The sequence below is a fragment of the Lolium perenne genome, chromosome 5 (assembly GCF_019359855.2).
Source record: "Lolium perenne isolate Kyuss_39 chromosome 5, Kyuss_2.0, whole genome shotgun sequence".
NCBI lineage: Eukaryota > Viridiplantae > Streptophyta > Magnoliopsida > Poales > Poaceae > Lolium > Lolium perenne.
In genome coordinates this window covers 252,047,922-252,064,281 of record NC_067248.2, presented here as the reverse complement: position 1 = coordinate 252,064,281, position 16,360 = coordinate 252,047,922, and positions in this window count along the sequence as shown.

Sequence of the window (16,360 nt, the reverse complement as noted above, 5' to 3'; positions counted from 1 at the left end):
CACACTGTCACCTTCACACTACGAAAGGAGGAATAGATCACATCAATACTATCATAGCAATAGTTAACTTCATAATCTACAAGAGATCACAATCATAGCCTACGCCAAGTACTACACGATGCACACACTGTCACCATTACACCGTGCAGGAGGAATAAACTACTTTAATAACATCACTAGAGTAGCACACAGATAAATTGTGATACAAAACACATTGCAATCATAAAGAGATATAAATAAGCACTTCACCATGCTACTCTGAATTACTCTCTGGCAAGATAACGAACACTAATTCATCATGTAGGCAAACCTTAAAGATGCATTCCCAAGTACTAATGAACACCCCACGCTGTCACTTTGAGCATTCACAGGAGGTACTAACACACCACAATTTCATAGAGACATCCAACTCAAATCATAACTCAGTGAATAAGTATTCTGTGAAATATAGCCTAAGAGACCCACACGGTGCACACACCGTCACCTTTACACACGTGGGACAAGGAGTCTCCGGAGATCACATAAGTAAAATCCACTTGACTAGCATAATGACATCTAGATTACAAGCATCATCATATGAATCTCAATCATGTAAGACAGCTCATGAGATTATTGTATTGAAGTACATAGGAGAGAGATTAACCATATAGCTACCGGTACAGCCCCGAGCCTCGATGGAGAACTACTCCCTCCTCATGGGAGACAGCAGCGTTGATGAAGATGGCGGTGGTGTCGATGGAGAAGACTTCCGGGGGCACTTCCCCGTCCCGGCGGCGTGCCGGAACAGAGACTCCTGTCCCCCAGATCTTGGCTTCGCGATGGCGGCGGCTCTGGAAGGTTTTCTCTGGTTTCGTCGAACGTCATAGGGTTTTCGCGACGGAGGCTTTAAGTAGGCGGAAGGGCAAGGTCGGTGGAGTCACGAGGGACCCACACAACAGGGCGGCGTGGGCCCTAGCCTGGCCACGCCGCCTTAGTGTGGCACCACCTCGTGGCCCCACTTCGTATCTCCTCCGGTCTTCTGGAAGCTTCGTGTGAAAATAGGACCCTGGGCGTTGATTTCGTCCAATTCCGAGAATATTTCCTTACTAGGATTTCTGAAACCAAAAACAGCAGAAAACAGGAACTGGCACTTCGGCATCTCGTCAATAGGTTAGTTCCGGAAAACGCATAAATATGACATATAATGTGTATAAAACATGTAGATATCATCAATAATGTGGCATGGAACATAAGAAATTATCGATACGTCAGAGACGTATCATTGTGTTGGTTGTGTTTTCAGGCAAAGAACTCCTACTGAAGCCGAAGAATTAATGGCTAAAATAAGTAAGAATTATGATGATTGGCATATTCCTGAGTCTACACCAACCCTGAAGAAAAGAGGGATGATTGAATGAAATGATAAAGTGATGAAGGAGGCCAATAAATCTCTCAAGGAGAAGGGCATTAAATCTGAAGATGTGAAGAACCTCCCTCCTATTGAAGAATTATGTAAGCCAATTCCTCATACCGTTGTCGAAGTACATGCTCTTCAAGTCAACAGCGGAGACATTCCTTATGGTAAGACTCCCGACCAATGCTTAGATGAGTTTGATAATTATTGTATTAAGCAAGATAACTTTAATAAGAGAGTTGAGAGACATTTATAGGAAAATTCTAGAGAGATTAGTAATTTACATGATATTGTGGAGCGAACCTCCAATGATGTGAAGATGCTTGTTAAGCATTTCCAAATGGTTCAAACACAAATAGATCAGCTCACCAAAGTGCAAAATGATTTGATAGTGAATGCTTCTAAAGAGAAGCATGCTTATGAGATTAGAACTAGAGGTGGTGCTACTACCCAGGATCCTTTATATCCTGAGGGTCACCCCAGGAGAGTCGAGCAAGATTCTCAGCGCGCTGATGATACTAGGATTAAATCTAAGAAAAAGAAGCAGAAGGAAAATAGAACACATGTAGAATCTTCTGATCCTGCTGTAGATCCTAATAGTATATCTATTTCCGATGCCGAAATTGAAAGTGGCAATGAGAAAAGTGAGGCTTCTGATAAGGAAGAAGTAGAAGAAGCTAAGGTTGCACCTGAAAAGCAACCTAAAAACGTGAAGTACACTAAGGAAGATTTCATTGCCAACAAACATGGCAAAGAAATAGAACCTTGAGTGCAAAAACAAATGTCTTTCCCTGATAAGAAACACAAATCAAGGGAAGAGGAACACTTTAACCGGTTTTGTGAATGGATGGAACCTATGTACTTGTAAATTCTTTTGACTGATGCTATTAAATTGCCTCCTTATTCAAAGTATATGAAGGATATTGTTTCTAACAAAAGGAAAATTCCTACTGAGGAAATTTCTACTATGCATGCTAACTATTCCTTCAATGGCAAAGTTTCGAAGAAGCTCGGAGATGCAGGTATGCCTACAATTCCTTGCTCTATTAAAAATAGTTATGTTAAGACTGCTCTATGTGATTTAGGAGCCGGAGTTAGTGTCATGCCTTTTTCTCTTTATAGAAGACTTGATTTAGAAAAGTTGATACCTACTGATATATATTTGCAAATGGCTGATAAGTCCACTACTATTCCTGTTGGTATATGTGAGGATGTTCCTATTCAAGTTACTCATAATTGTTTAATTTTAACTGACTTTGTTGTGCTAGAAATTCCCGAGGATGACAATATATCTATTATTCTTGGGAGACCTTTTCTTAATACTGCAGGGGCTGTTATAGATTGCAATCAAGGCAAGGTTACTTTTAATGTTAATGACAAGGAGCATACCATCTATTTTCCGAAGAAGATTAATGGGGCATATTGCCTAAATTATATTATCAATATTGAGACCATTCAAATTGGTCAAATACATGTGCCTATGTCAAAGCCTCATAAGGAGTGTGATATTATTATGATTGGTGATATTCCTATTCAAATTGAGGTAACTTGATTATTTAGTGAAAATGCAACGTTTTACTTCATATAAAATTATTTTTTATGTCAAGACCTGATCAACCTTGCCACCAAAGTGATTTTGATGAATGAAACAATGCTTTCATAAGTGCCACTACTGTTTACTTTTCATATTAGAATGTTTTAGAGCTACTGGAAGTTTTATTTGGTTTGGTATTTCATCGTTGTTTAAAATTTTCCTGCGCTGAATCTTTTGTTTTAAAATCTGGAATTTGTTCAAAAATGAAGTTTCTCGAAAAATTCCAGAAAGTTTACCAAAAAATTATTCATGAAATGAGGAGGATTGGGACCTGAGGCTGCTCAGGGGGGCCCCCCAGGCCGGCCATACATGGGCCAGGCGCGAGCACCCCCTGGTCGGGCCTAATATGTGTATGCGTCCTCCTGGCCCCACTCACTCATCCCTTCCACTCATTCCACTCTCTCTCCCAAAAAAACTCGTACCAGTTCGTTCTCACTCGCGTTTTTGCCCGAGGGCTCAGGATTTCTCAATCTCCTTGCTCAGCCCAGATTTCTGTCTAAAATTTGGCAAATTTGCTCTCCTGTATGTGACTCGTCCGCTCATCCAAGTAGAATTTTGTTTGGTGGAGTATATCTTGAGTATTTTGCCATCTTAGGTGACATGTTATGTGAGCTTGCATGCTTGATTTATGCTCTTAGAAGTAGTTTTGATGCATGTTTAGCCTTCCTACTTTTTGTTATTGTGATTCTACCTTGTTTATTTGTCTTAAAATAATTTTCGTGAGATTTGTTGAAAATTTCAGAAATGGATGGAAATGCTTATCAACTCCTTCAGCATGAATTAGAAGTGGGACAAGTCATGAGAGTTCGTCGAGAAGAAAGTATCTTCCCTTCTTTATATCCATGTCGCGAGTTCATGAGCATTGCAGGAATTTCTGCATATTTCCAATTCTTGCTTGAAAGGGCAGGGTTACAAAACTTTGCTTGTGATGAACCTTCTCAGTTCTTGAAGCTAACCATGTCCGTGGTGCGGGATTTGGAGTGCAATTTCCACTCTTCTAACCCCATGGTGCATTATAAATATATAACAAATCTGTTAGCTTGCCTCTTAGTGTTTTCTGTGCAGCTATTAAGGTGCCTTGTTGGGGATCTTATGAGAAGCTCAAGGAGAAACCCCAACACTTGGCGGACTTATACAATGAAATTTGCCAGGGGAGGAGCTTCAAGGACGAGAATGGTAAAATAAAGAACATCCAACTCCCATCCATAAGGTATTTTGCCTATTTTGTTACAAAGTGCATCTTGGCAAGGAAGAACGCAAGTAAGTTATTCGCACATGATTTAACTTTTATAGCTGCTGCGGTGAAGCAAGATCAAACTTACAACTTGGGTGCCATGGTAACCCAACAGTTGGCTCTTAACCGCGAGAAAGGAAGTATTTGTGGATGTCTTATTGCCTCCCACTTACTTGCTTTCCACGGTTTGGCACCGCATGCGCTTGATTTGGCATTCAGTTTGAGAAGACTCGATCTTAATTCAATGATTCAACACTAGTTTGTTTCTCCCGATTCTGAGCATGACCATTTACTCTATGAAATATCTTTCTGGAAGAAAGCTACGAGAGTAATTCAAACTAACCGCACAGTTAGATTGCCTGCACCGCTTCTTGATTTTTCTAGCAGGAGAAGCTTGTCACTTTAGGAGCCCGAGATGGACGTGATATGGGGTGGCCCGATCTTCTCAGTAAGCAACGATGGTGATGATGATCACGGGGTGCTAGCAGCGGAGGAACACGACGATGTAGTGGATGATAACTTGTATGACTCAACGAGATCTCTCGATTGGTCCCTGTCGCCAATGCAACAGCTCTCAACCCTGCAAGATATTCGCAACTCCACACACTTGAGCACGTAGCCGCCGACCACGAAGCGGTAAGTTGCAACCGTCTAATTCCCAATGGAACAGCAGATCACACAAGACTTTTTCAGGATCTACACAATATAGAGCAATATGGTGTAGGGATTCTATAGTTTTGCTAAAGCAAACAACTAAGAACTAGGGTTTATCTTAAACGTGGTCTAAAACAGCTAGGGGGTCGTCCAAGGCACTTATATAGGCGTCCGGGACGATTTATGGTCGAAAGATACAAGTAAAACCGACCCAGAATAGATCTGGTCGAGACAGACTCGGACTAGTCCGGTCTGGAATCCGGTTGACCGGGCCTGGGACCGGGATGACCGGTCTAAACCGGGCCAGGGACCGGGCGACAACCGGAAAGGTCACAAAACTCCGTCCGGTTGTCCCCAGTACGACGCCCGGTTGGCGTCGGGGTGAATCCGGTCTGCCGCCCGGTTAGACCGGGCCAGGGACCGGGCGTGCCGGCGTGCCGACCGGTCTGACCGGGTGCTGGAACGGCCTGGACTTCTTGTTCTCCTCTCGCGCATGCATCCCACTCCTCCCTCGCGCGTCCATGATATATCTTCATGTCCAGCTCCATGTCCAGCTTCACGTCCATCTTGACGTCCATCTTCATGTCCAGCTGCTCTTCTACTCCTTGTGCGATGCTCGTCTCCTCTTGATACCTGATGACACATAAGTAACAGGACTTAGGCAGTATAAAGTTCTCATCAATCAAAGTATCGTTTAGAAACAAGTTCACCTGTTGTTTAAGTAGCTTCGCACGAGCCCTTATAATTGGTCCAATCCGAACTTCATTGGACTTGAGCTTCACAGCAGGTTCATCTTCAACTTCCAATGATGGAGGTAGTAGTGAGGTAGGGATGTCCTCATCATCTCCCCCCCTTCAAAAGGCGTCGACCTCAACGCTCCAAGGTTTTCTCCGTCATATGGTGTCAAATCAGCAACATTGAAAGAATTACTGACACAAAACTCATCAATAACTGGAAGATCTATTGAGTATGCATTATCATTGATCTTGGCAAGCACTTTGTAAGGACCAGCACCACGAGGCTTCAACTTAGACTTTCATAGCTTCGGAAACCTATCCTTGCAAAAATGTACCCAAACCATATCACCAGGCTTGAACAACATCTCTTTACGCTTCTTATTCATCCTTGCAGCATTGCTCTTGCCTTTCTTCTCAATCAACTCCTTAGTCTTCACATGTATCTTCCGTACAAAATCTGCCCGCTTGGATGCCTCCATATTAACTCTCTTGTGTATGGGCAAAGGCAATAAGTCAAGTGGAGTAATGGGTTTGAAACCATACACCACCTCAAAAGGACATAGCTCCGTGGTAGAATGTACCGCCCTGTTGTAAGCAAATTCCACATACGGCAAACATTCTACCCACTCTTTCAAGTTCTTCTTGATCATAGATCTCAACAGTTGTGACAATGTTCTATTCACCACATCAGGTGCCGGTAACGGAGTATACAAACCGTGAGGCTTCAGCTTGGACTTGGACTTGTTGCAAGTAATGCACCTCTTCACATACCTGTCCACATCCCGCCTCATCTTTGGCCAATAAAAGGGGTCAGCTAGCATGAGTAGCGTCTTCTCACGCCTAAAGTGACCCATCAAACCTCCAGCATGTGATTCCTGCAATAAGAGCAAACGCACAGACGACTCTGGAACACATAGTTTGTTAGCTCGAAACAAGAACCCATCATGTATGTGATATTTTTCCCATGCTTTACCAAGATCACATAAGCGATATGGTTCAGCAAAATCATGATCAGTAGCATACAAATCACATAGCACTTCTAATCCAGGAATTTTTTTTTTGAGAGAAACTGTGAAGCATAGCCTCACAGCAATTTATTAAAAAACAAAGAACAAAGAGTCCAACAATTACAAATGTACAAAACAAAGAGAAAGAAAAGAGAAAACCAAGCCAGGCTACTAAGGCAATGAATCAATCCAGGCTTTCAGCTGAGGAACATGTTTTTGTTTGACCCTGTGCTGATGCATATAAACATCATGAATAAAATCTCTCCTCCAAGCTCTAAAAGATGGCCTTGTGTGCTGAAATATTAAGCCATTTCTTTGCTTCCATATATGCCAAAGTGCCAAAATAACAACCTCCGTGAAAAAAGGCTTCCCAAACTCCTTCCTTGCATATATGAATTTCTCCTCAATTGTATCCCCATCTGACCAATCAATCTGCAGGTAGTTCCAAACCCGGATGCTGAAAACACATTCAAAGAACAAATGAATCCTGTCCTCATAGATGTGAGAAGGACAAAGAACACAGTGATATTCGTCTGTAACATTCCAATGTCTCCTTTTAATCATGTCCTTTGTATTGAGCCTGTCACTAATCAGTAACCAAGCAAAAACTTTTATCTTCAGCAGACATTTACTATTCCATATCCATCCATAAACCCTACTACAAACAAAACCCCTGAAACTGTGTCTGTAAAAACGTTGGGCAGAATAAGTTCCATCCTTCCATATGGTTTTCCATTCATCCTTACCATCTGGATGAATCACCACACTTTGGATCAATTCCTGCAGATCAACAAGCTCCAAGGCAGCCTGCTGTGACAAGGGCCTCTCAAACAAATCCATGATGTCAGGAATTAGTAAGGCTTCCTTGACAGACAAGGTCTGGTTCACTGTATAAGAATAAAGTCTGGGAAATCTTTCCTGAGGACAAACACCATTCCATTTATCGGCCCAAAAAAGAGCAGTAATACCATCCTTTATATCCACCGACGTCACAGACCTGTAGAGCTCAGATAACTTCATCACATCCCTCCACCAGAAAGACCCACATAGCTTGGAAACATGCGGCACCCCCTCTGGATAATAATTCCAAACCAAATTTACCCATGGCAAATCCTCACGATTAAAGAACTTATGCAAATGCTTTAGGAGAAGTGCCTCATTCTGTAACTTGAAATCCAGAACCCCTAAGCCACCATTGCTTTTTGCTAATCCAGGAATTTTAACATCAACTTGAGTCAATAGCATATTCTTCCTAGATAGAGCATCAGCAACAATATTATCTTTTCCCTTCTTATGCTTAATAATGTATGGAAAAGACTCAATGAACTCAACCCACTTATCAAGACGCTTATGCAAAGTAGATTGGGCTTTCAGATATTTCAAAGCTTCATGATCAGAATGTATGATAAATTCTTTTGGCCACAAGTAATGTTGCCAAACCTCAAGAACTCTAATTAAAGCATACAATTCTTTATCATATATAGGATAGTTCAACTTAGCACCAGAAAGTTTCTCAGAAAAATATGCAATTGGGCGAACCTCTTGCATCAAAACACCACCAATTCCAACACCACTAGCATCACATTCAATCTCAAATTGCTTATTGAAATCAGGAAGTGCAAGCAACGGTGCAGAAGTTAACAATCTCTTAAGTTCATCAAAAGCATGATCTTGGGCTGCGCCCCACTCAAATATAACACCCTTTTTAGTCAAGTCATTCAAAGGTGCAGCAATAGTACTAAAGGTGGGCACAAATCTTCTATAAAACACAGCTAGACCATGAAAACTTCTTACTTGACTCACATTCATGGGAGTAGGCCAATTTTGAATAGCTTCAATTTTAGACACATCTACTTCTACTCCATGCTTAGAGACAACATTACCCAAAAATATGACCTTATCTTTGCAAAATGTGCACTTCTCAAGATTACCATAGAGTTTATTATCACGCAACACTTGCAAAACATGTCAAATATGTATAGTATGATCAGATTCATTGCGGCTGTAAATTAATATATCATCAAAATACAAAACCACAAACTTGCCAATAATTTCACGCAAAACATGGTTCATCAGTCTCATAAAAGTACTAGGTGCATTAGTCAAACCAAAAGGCATTACTAACCACTCATATAAACAAAATTTTGTTTTAAAGGCTGTTTTCCACTCATCCCCTTCTTTCATCCTAATTTGATGATAACCACTACGCAAATCAATTTTAGAGAACACAGCAGCACCACTCAATTCATCTAGCATATCCTATAAACGGGGAATAGGATGACGATATCGAATAGTGATATTGTTTATAGCTCTACAATCTACGCACATACACCATGTACCATCTTTCTTAGGAACTAGAATAATAGGAATAGCACAAGGACTAAGGCTTATGCGGATGTAACCTTTGTCGAGTAGCGCTTGTACTTGCTTCTGTATCTCCTTCGTTTCTTCGGGGTTCGTTCTATATGGTGCCCGATTGGGTAGCGAAGCTCCGGGAATCAAGTCGATTTGATGCTCAATACCTCGCAATGGTGGAAGTCCTGCGGGTACCTCATCCGGAAGCTCGTCGCCAAATTCCTGCAAAACATTAGAAACACCAAGAGGAAGAGGGGTCATGTCGTTAGAAACCAAAACCGTACCCCTGTACAAAAGCACAAGAGGCATGGCTGTAGAATCCTCACTAAATTCTCTCATGTCTTCTTTGGTGGCTAATGAGACTAAGGAATTCACTCTCTCACTTTTCATTATATCACTCACAACATTACAATTCTCTCGCCTATCTAAAGATGCATCCTCCAAGTTTACTTCAATCTTCTGACGAGACTCATTGACAATTTTGCTGTGGTGTCATAGGCTGTAAGTTGATTTTCTTGCCCTTGAACTCCAAGTGATATGTATTGGCACGGCCATTGTGTTGCACAGAACGGTCATAGAGCCAAGGCCGACCCAATAATAGGTGACACACCGTCAGAGGAACCACATCAAAATCAATGCAATCCTTATACGGTCCAATAGCAAATTTAACATGCACCATGTGGTTTACCTTCATCTCACCATTGTCGCTCAACCACTGAATATAGTATGGATGCGGGTGCGGTAGATACTTCAACTTCAGCTTGGTACACAACTCCTTGCTTGCTAAATTGCGGCAACTCCCGCCATCAATAATGACCTTGCAAGCTTTGTCAGGACCAACTAAAGCCTTTGTTTGGAACAAATTGCAGCGCTGAGTAGATGCACTAGGCAACACATTAAGAGCACGTTGCGACACAACAATGGTGCGAGCATCAGACGGATATGCATCTTCACCATCAGTGTCATAGTCATCATCTTCTGGAGCATTAGGATCAACATCATCTCCAGTCTCGTACTCATTGTCCTCATTGATAATCATGACTTTGCGGTTAGGACAATCTCACTTGAAGTGACCTTTGCCACCACAGGTATGACAAGCCATATCACGGTTACGCGCAGTAGACACATTAGAGCCACTCGTACTTGCAGCAGATTCGGACTTCTTTGTGTTAGACACATTGGAGACCGGCTTACTAGGCGGAGTAGAGTAAGGGGCAGAGCACGTCGAAGGCGCTGGCGCCGTAGATGGGGCCGCGCGGGGTGTGAAACGCCCAACTCCTGAAGCTCGACCTTTAATCTTTGCTTCGTCAGCCAACTGTGATTCAGCTTCTCTTGCATGATGTAACAATTGATTCATATTGGTGTAGCTGTAGTGACGAACAATACCTTTGATATCATACTTCAAACCGTTGAGGAAACGCTGCATTGTCATCTCGAGAGACTCACGGACACGGCCACGCTGCATAAGCATCTCCATCTCCATGTAGTATTCATCAACAGTCTTCACACCTTGCCTCAATAGAGTCAACTTATCGTATATATTCCGCAAGTAATTTGTAGGCACAAAGCGAGAAGTCATTGCTTCCTTCATGGCACGCCATGTGCGTATAGGTTGCTCACCATCCTCAGCGCGGTTACGAACAAAAGCATCCCACCAACGCAATGCATAGCCATCAAATTCAGAAGAAGCAAGTTTGATCTTTCTATCTTCAGTGTAGTTCGGATGTAAGTTCCATAACTTCTCAATCTTGAGCTCCCAAGTGAGGTATTCTTCAACATCAGCTCCTCCTTCAAACTTGGGTATGGAAAACTTAGGCTTACCCAAACCATCTTCCTCATCATGTCCACGACCATGGCGGTCAAGCGGAGCCCATCCTCGAGGAAGATTACCACGTGGCGCACCACGAGCATTGTGTGCGTCATCTTGAAGCTCAGGATCTGCGTCTTCATCTTGTTGTTGTTGTGCGGTCAAATTCTCAATAGCTAAGCGCATATCGGCAATATTGCGCTGTATATCCGTCACTTGATCAGCCATTGTGGTGACGGTCGCATTAGTAGCATCCAACTTTTGGTTGATCTCTTCAACCTTCCCATTAAGCACATCGTCCTGAGCGCGGAATTCACGTCGCATCTCATTACGAAGAGCCTCAAACTCCCTCCATGTGATGAGGTCTGCAGCACTCTTGCTTTCCTGGTTAACAATTTTATGATCACTAGCAGACATGATTAGTAGGTTAGTGCACTAAATAAATATATATATGGTGGTACTCTCACAACTCACTCAAAACTGATAAGAAAAGGAGATCTTACTGTTCCAAAGTAAATTAGTGTTGCTTACCACTTGTAGAAATAACTAGGGCATGGATGTAGCAAAGCGAATATCAAGGGAATAAGAACAAATCACACGACAAAGCAGGGTATATGTGGGGCTGTAGGTAGGCTACCTATTTGCACCAATAACAAGTTCTAGCGCTTACCGTAGACAACCAATGATACTCACACAAGGCGATATGATGGGGCAATGCAACTATATGGAGGAAAGGTTGCAATGCACTAGAGAGACGCTAGCAAAGCTCAACGAAACAGACACAAGATTGCTCAACTACGGGTGCAGTAAAGTAAACTTAGGCCTTCACTTGATTCTTCTAGCACTTCACTTTGTCGTTTTGTATTTTCTTTTGTAACGCAGCTATGTAGCTCTTTCTTTTTGCTTCTTTTCAACTTTCTGTTTTATTTTATTTTATGACACACTCCTTGATAACACGGCCAACAAGATATGCAAAGCACCAAAACCCTAATGAGCAGCCTGTCGAGAGGTAAAACTAGTCTCTTCTGGGGAAGTTCCTAGTCACGTATATCGATAGGCTGTGGCTGTCAACACCCAGATTTTTAAGTCTGGATGCCTATTATGTCATACATCGCAATCCCAGGAATATTGTTGTTGCGAGGCATAATAGTTAAGTATCACAGTCATCATTCATTACAAACCATAATGTCTTACAAATTGGAATCACATGATCCATATTACACGAATAGTTGATCTATCGATCAACGAACAAGCCACTACAAGAAAAGTTCTGATAGGCAACGTCTCAAAATCGTCCGCTAAGGGGTGTTTTTCGTTGCCTATGGGCCTAACCCGACGATATGGGTTCTGTTGTGGAAACTGCGTCAGGCAAAGTCCTACGACGATTTTTTCGGTCCGTCGCGCTTGGGCGCCCTTCCGCCACGGAAAATCGGACCGTTGCCCAAGTGTTTCCGGGAGCCCGTTGACTGCTGACGTCATGCAAACTGACACGTGGCAGATGCCGTTAACTGGCAGTTAACGGCGTTAACCGGCTGAAACCCCGTGGTAGATGGTAGGCCCACACGAGGCCTGCCACGTCTTAAGCGGGCCGGGCCAGCTGACATAGTTTGACCGGTCAACTATATAGCTGGGCTGGTCCATTAGTTATGTGGGCCGGGCCTAACCTCTAAGGTTGACTGGTCAAAACTTAAATGGGCCGGCCCATTTAACATGTGGGGTCCACCTTACAGCAACTGGGCCGGCCCAAGAAGCAAGTGGGCCGGGCCAAAACACAGGTGGGTCCCACTTTCCTGTTAAAGGGCCGGCCCATTTAGTGTGTGGGGTCCACCATATAGCAAGTGGGCCGGGCCAAAAACACAGGTGGGTCCCACTTTCTAGTTAAAGGGTCGGCCCATTTAGTATGTGGGGTCCACGAAATAGCAAGTGGGCCAGCCCAACAAGATAGTGGGCCGGGCCAAAAATACAGGTGGGTCCCACTTTCCTGTCAAAGGGCCGGCCCATTTGGTGTGTGGGGTCCACCATATAGCAAGTGGGCCGGCCCAACAAGATAGTGGGCCGGGCCAAAAGCACAGGTGGGTCCCACCTTCCTGTTAAAAGGCTGGCCCATTTAGTATGTGGGGTCCACCATATAGCAAGTGGGCCGGCCCAACAAGATAGTGGGCCGGGCCAAAAACACAGATGGGTCCCACTTTCCAGTTAAAAGGCTGGCCCATTTAGTATGTGGGGTCCACCATATAGTAAGTGGGCCGGCCCAACAAGATAGTGGGCCGGGCCAAAAACACAGGTGGGTCCCACCTTCCTGTTAAAGGGCCGGCCCATTTACCATGTGGGACCACCATATAGCAAATAGGCTGGCCCAACAAGATAGTGGGCCGGCCCAATAAGCATGTGGATCCCACTATCGTGTAACCGGGCCGGCCTACTAAAGAAGTGGGCTGGCCAAAAATGAAAGTGGGTCCCACACTACTGTAAGTGGGCCGGCCCAAACTGTTGTAGTGCCCTACTTGTTTGACTAGTCAACTTGCATTACATTTCATGAGCCTAAAATCTGATATCAATGATACACACAATTACATACACAAATAAAACAGTTAGGAAAATTACAAGGCAATTAATGTGCCCAAACAAAAAAATTACATAGAATCATTGAGGACTTCTATTAGCATCATCAATAACACGTTGACATTTGGCAATCGCCTTGATTGAATCTTGTGTACTCTTTGTCAACATATCAGCTACAGATCTTAAAGCAGCAATACCATGTCTTTTATAAAGTACAGCCTTGAGATGTTTACTGTTTGATGAAAGCAATGGTCTAGGTTGACGGCTATGAGAAGATGCATCAGAAGAAATGTCAGAACTTTTTGTGGGCCTCACTTCTAATGAAGATTGCTTCATCACAATCGCATTACGATAATAATGCAAAAAGAGTTAAACGATGAACTATGCAAACATTTATTATGCAATGTAGATATAAGATAATAACAAGTTGCATAAATAAGACAATGTATGGAACTTGTACTAAGCACAAACTTACATCATAATGTTGCACAGGGTCGCTACAGATCCTTTTTGGCGACTATCTTCTAATGATGACTGCTTCATTAAATCGCATTACGGTAACATTGCAAACATAGTTACAACAATTAACTATTCAAACATGTATTACGCAATGTAGAGATCGATAACAAAGATGTAGCAGAAATAAGCACAAGATAAGATAAGATGCATGTACTAAGCACATACCGCTCATTGCAGGTCCTTCTCTTGCGTGCACTAGTCGTGGTCAACATGCCTGTCATTTTTGGTTCAGCCATCAAGTGAAATGCTAATCCTCATGCTCCATTGTCCTTAATCTGTGTTTAGATATCACATTTAAGACCAAGTCAGCTGGTTTCAAATAACAAAAAACTTGAGCTGCCAAATGAATAAGCCAATATTTACCAGATATCAGATTAAAACCAACTAGATGTTGCTTTGCATGAGATACGAATTTCAGACATTCAGATTTAGAGTAGGGTAATGCCAAGGTTTTCCACATAAAGTAAACTGGCATTAAGAATGACCAAATGTCAGGTTCAAATCACCTTCGCAGTTTCTCCAAGACAAGCATATCAAATAGGCAGAAACATAGTAAAGCATGAATGGCATTGCTATGGCAGGGTTCCAAGTGTTAATCTCTTGCATAAGGAACAATGCATATAGGTTATAGATAATAACGGAAGTAAACTGCCAAAATTACCAACCAAGAACTTAGATTCCAACCTTCCCTAGCGTCCCCGCTGTTAATGTTGGATGTTCTGATAAGTGGTTCGCATGATCAATCCCTAGGAAAAATAACATTGACAAGTCAGTCTACGATAATACAAAGACCAGACATGCACGCAGCAATAACTATATAAGCTAAAGACGAGGTATAAGAGCAAGCAGATTGGAAATGCACATAGCATGATTATAAAAGCAGTGTGAGAATAGCAGACACGAGAAAACAGCTAGCAGCTAGAGGTGAGCTAATGACGTGGTATAAGAACAAGCAAATTGGAAATACCCATAGCATGACTATAAAAGCAGTGCGACAATAGCATGCAGTACAAAAACAGTAGGCAGCAAGTGAATGGGTATAAGGCTATAAATATGTGGATGCACACAGGTGTCAGTAGAATGAACAGGATGGTAGCGACCGGATAATGCTTTTGTACTGTACAATATTTAAACAAACTTCATGCGAAGCAACACATCAAGAAAGTTAACGGCATATGAGATCTGCAAATAACTACACAAAACATGGCTAAAGAAACACCGCGATCTAACGGGCCAGCGCACTAACCAAGCTGCGGCGGGGTGGACGGGGGCGGCAACTTGCATTCCAGTGGCGGCGAACGCGGGAGACGATGAATCGACCCTGTTTCAGTAGAAGCGGGCGTTAGTGAAGCAGATCTGGTTGGCTGGCAAGGGATTCGGTGAAGTTGATACAGCCGCTGCGCCGAGGTAGTTGGTGGCGAGGTCGGCGATGAAGCAGATCCATCGGTGGCGAGGTCGGCGGTGAAGCAGATCCGTCGGTGGCGAGGTCGGCGGTGAAGCAGATCCGTCGGTGACGAGGGCGGCGGGGGAGCGGATCAGGTGGGTGGACAGCCAACACGATCAAGGCTACGCCGTGGAGGAGTATGCCGGCGGTGAAGCAGATCTAGTACTGTAGAGAGTCAGAGCTTTGGCGTGTGAGAGTATTTTTGAGCTAATGGGGCGAATGGTTGGTGGGTGGGTGTGGGCCTGTGGGGAGGGTTCGGGATCTAGGCAAGATATTTCATTGTTACCGAATGAGCCCTCCATGGTCGGTGGGTTGTAGCTTCCGGACCAGGGTTAAAAGGGTAAAACTGGTCACGGGATTTTCGAATGGATGCGGCGGGATGATTTGGCACGCGGCCGAAATTTTCAGTTTCAAGCTACGAGCAGAACGACAAAAATAATGTTCTTCCCCAGGGAGCTCTCATTTCTTCCTCTTCTCTTTCTCTCTCGAGTCTCTCCCACTCCCCCGGCTCCTCTCCCCCTTCTCTCCGGCGGCCTCGCCGGCCGGAGACGAGGCCGACTTCTCTCTGTATATTGTACACCCTCCGAACTAAATTAATTGATTCAACTTTCCTTAGACGTGTATGTATCTAGAGTAAAAACATGTGTGGATACATCCATATTTAGATAAGCAAAGTTGAGTCAGCTAATTTGGATCCGAGGGAGTTAGTGTTGTTGTAAGCTTAGATCCAGTGTTTCCCATGAGCAGAATGGCGCAATGGAGTCGGGGATCTCGTCATCGGCTTCAGATCTGGCCTATGGTGAATCTGGCGGATCTTGCCGGCCAAACCCCGATCTGGTGCCATCAATGTGATGGCGCTAACGGTGAGGCTTGCTTTGGTCAGTGCTTCAGATCTGGTCAATGGGGAAGTCAAGCTGCTAAAGTTCACAAGCTCGGGGCATACGACGGCGTCATCCGTCTTGCCCGTGCACATCTTGGCCTTTCAGCGGCCCTTCTCAGAGCCAATATGCCATTGCTGAGGCCCTTCTTCTCCTTCGTCCTGGCGACTACCGGC